The sequence below is a fragment of the Micropterus salmoides genome, unplaced genomic scaffold (genome assembly GCF_014851395.1).
Source record: "Micropterus salmoides isolate LMB-PRFRI ecotype aquatic unplaced genomic scaffold, ASM1485139v1 Ms_hic_scaffold_21, whole genome shotgun sequence".
Classification (NCBI taxonomy): Eukaryota; Metazoa; Chordata; class Actinopteri; order Centrarchiformes; family Centrarchidae; genus Micropterus; species Micropterus salmoides.
Window position 1 is genome coordinate 13,303,280 of NW_024041262.1, and position 2,924 is coordinate 13,306,203.

A 2,924-nucleotide genomic window follows, 5' to 3' on the forward strand; every position below is an offset into this window, starting at 1 on the left:
CATTTGACATCAACTCATGATGTCTGTGATATTCTTGTAGAGGACTAAATTGGTGCCAATTGTTGTGAACAAATGTGGGTATTTTGTATAAAGGTTTGAGAACTCTTGCTAAAAAATTCTGTGAGTAATAGTTGCTGAAGCAAAAAGTGTTACAACTATACCCGGTGTCCACTACTGTACATACCAGTGACTACGAATAGCCTAAATAAGTGTGCATTTGGAGAGGTCCTCCATCTAGGAATGTATTCCCTTGACTGTCAACGTGACCCTGTGTAGTTCTTTGCACACTGGCATTGTAATGTTGTGTATTCTATTGTCTCCGTGCACTGCTCAGCATTCATTTTATTCATTTAAATTTAGTGGTGGGAGAATTCAGATCTTTTACTCCTGTAAAAGTTATACAACTATGTAAAAAAAACTTTATTAGTGGGCTGACACTCACTGGTATGCAAACTTTAGTACTAGTACTAGTATTGCCAGCTAAAAACTCTTATTTTAATACTGATGTTGCAAGTTACATTTTACTTTAGTAAGTAAGTAGGTTTAGTCCAATGGTTCCAAATCTGCAGGGTAGTGAGATGATTAATGGAGTGGGAAAGAAGTCTGTTTTCATTTTTTGGACATTTATCAAACCTTTTTTTTTTTATGTTGGATAATTTCACATCTTTGGGCCTCAAAAAATCATCTGAAGCATGACAAAGGGCCCAAACCAGTTGCAGTTTAGGAGTAAGTGGTTACCAGCCAAACAGGTTAGAAGCCACTGGTTTAACGCTGTATGAATCATATTTTATAGGCTCATCACAATTGTTTTATAAGAAAAAAAATGTATGCATTAAATAACTAGTTGCTACAGCTGTCAAATAAATGCAGTGCAGTAAAAAAACATAATTTCACCATGAAATGTAGAGGAGTAGAAGTGTAAAATAAAGCTTAAAATGAAAATATTCAAGAAAGTACAATGACCAGAAAACGAATGCTAGTAAATGTACTTATATTCCACTACTGCATAACAGTGTATTTCTTTGCTTTCTGCAGTTTCCCAGTCCAGATAATGTATTCGCTCCATGAAATGTATGAGAAATGTATGCTCAACTTTCTGACAGTCTACTGAAGTCAAGGTGCTAACAGAAGGTACTGCCTCCGGGACAAAAATGACTCTAAAGTAAGTGGCGTGTATAGTCTGATCATCCCTGTTCCACTGCAATCTGAGGGTCCTGCTGACCTAGTAGCATGTGTGCCAGCATTAAACGCATAGATTCTTTAAGTAAGTCATTTTGTCTCTAGAATCACCAAGACAGCGCCCTCAAGGCCTGAATTTAAAATGGAATGAAATGAAATCTAAAAACTGTGAGACTTCAAGGAACTAAATATTTTTTGCAGTCTGTGTAGTTGTCCTTGGACTCTCTCACTTGCACACAGTATCTGTCACCCACGTGCTGGCCTTTTCCTTTTACACCCCATGTAGACCACAACAAGTATTAATGTTTTATGAAGTATGTTTTTGCAACCCCTACCTACAGGCTTTCTCGTGTTATATTTGTATTTTTAAGAAAACCTATGATTAGGCCAGGTTTTGCATTTGCACAGCTGAGTTCTTTATAGCTAAAAAGAGGATTTGCATGTTTCTACAGAGCCAGTAAACTTCATCGAAGACTTGATGCTTGAGAGCTCCTCATAAAACTTGGTGTTATTCATTTTGCAGAAGTTAACTGCTGAGAAAATTGTACAAACACAATGCTAAATTGGCTGTTTCCCATCGAAGCCCTCAGTGACTCGTTTCTGCAGCAAAGTGACTTATTCTGTGGGAACCATAGGTGGGAAACAAACATTTAAGCAAGACCAGGACCACTAACCCATGTAAAAAGTCTGGGACATGTGTTCTGCATGGCTTAGTGGGAAGCTTTTTGTTGTTTCCTGATAGCTCTGTGCAGTAAGTTGGACTCTGACCCTGGGTGGAGAGAGTGGATAGATTGGGATGAATAGGGTTTATTCTTCCTCCTTCAACTCCTGATTTGTGACCGTGAAGTGAGGGGCATGAGAACTATGAAGATGCTATGAGCCGGTATAATTCATATCATTTCCCTTTTATACATTCAGTGAAAATCTAGCATCATGCTTAACTTTGAAACATAATTAAACAGCAGAGCATTTAATAGTAATACAGATAAGAGGCCACATATGTGAAGAGATGAATTAAGGAAGAGTGTTTAATGGATTATTGTGAAAGCTGTTTTGCCTGGATGCTCTGAAGCATTCTGAAATTGTTAACATAACATTTATAAGGAGCCATTTGGCATATTGAATATTTTTACTTTAAAGGGGCACTCCAGTACAAAAAGTTGGAGTTTCATCATGCTGAACAGACCATTTCAGAATAATGTACTTGATTGAATTGAAGTTATTGATGAAATATATATATATCTTGTGCTACCTAGCTGTATAGCCAAGGTATCAAGGAAGTAATATGCTTACCTATAATAATGCACCATAATTTTTTTGTTGAATATATTTTGTATTATGAATCCAAATCTGCAAAGTAACTATTAAGTAAAGCTATCAAATAAATATAAATAGAGTAAAAAGCACAATAATTCCTTCTATAGAAGTATAGAAAGCAGCAGAAAATTTGTAATGTACTTAGTTACTTTCCACCACTGGAAAACAGCTTTCTAGTGTCAAACTCTGCACATATCATTCTGCACAGAGAAGCTCAAACATCCAAGTGCACTTTCGAGTGGAGGGCGACCAGAGAAAACGTGACCAGCCTAGCGATACCGTATTGTCACTGAAGAAGTTACAACTAGGATGAATCGTATTTAGTGTTCTGCATAAAGTTAGAGCAGCACTGCCCTGCCGAGCTTGAAGTGAGGGCGGGCTGAGTCAACCTGCCACTCCCCGCTTAGGCCTCTCATACTCCACGGGCG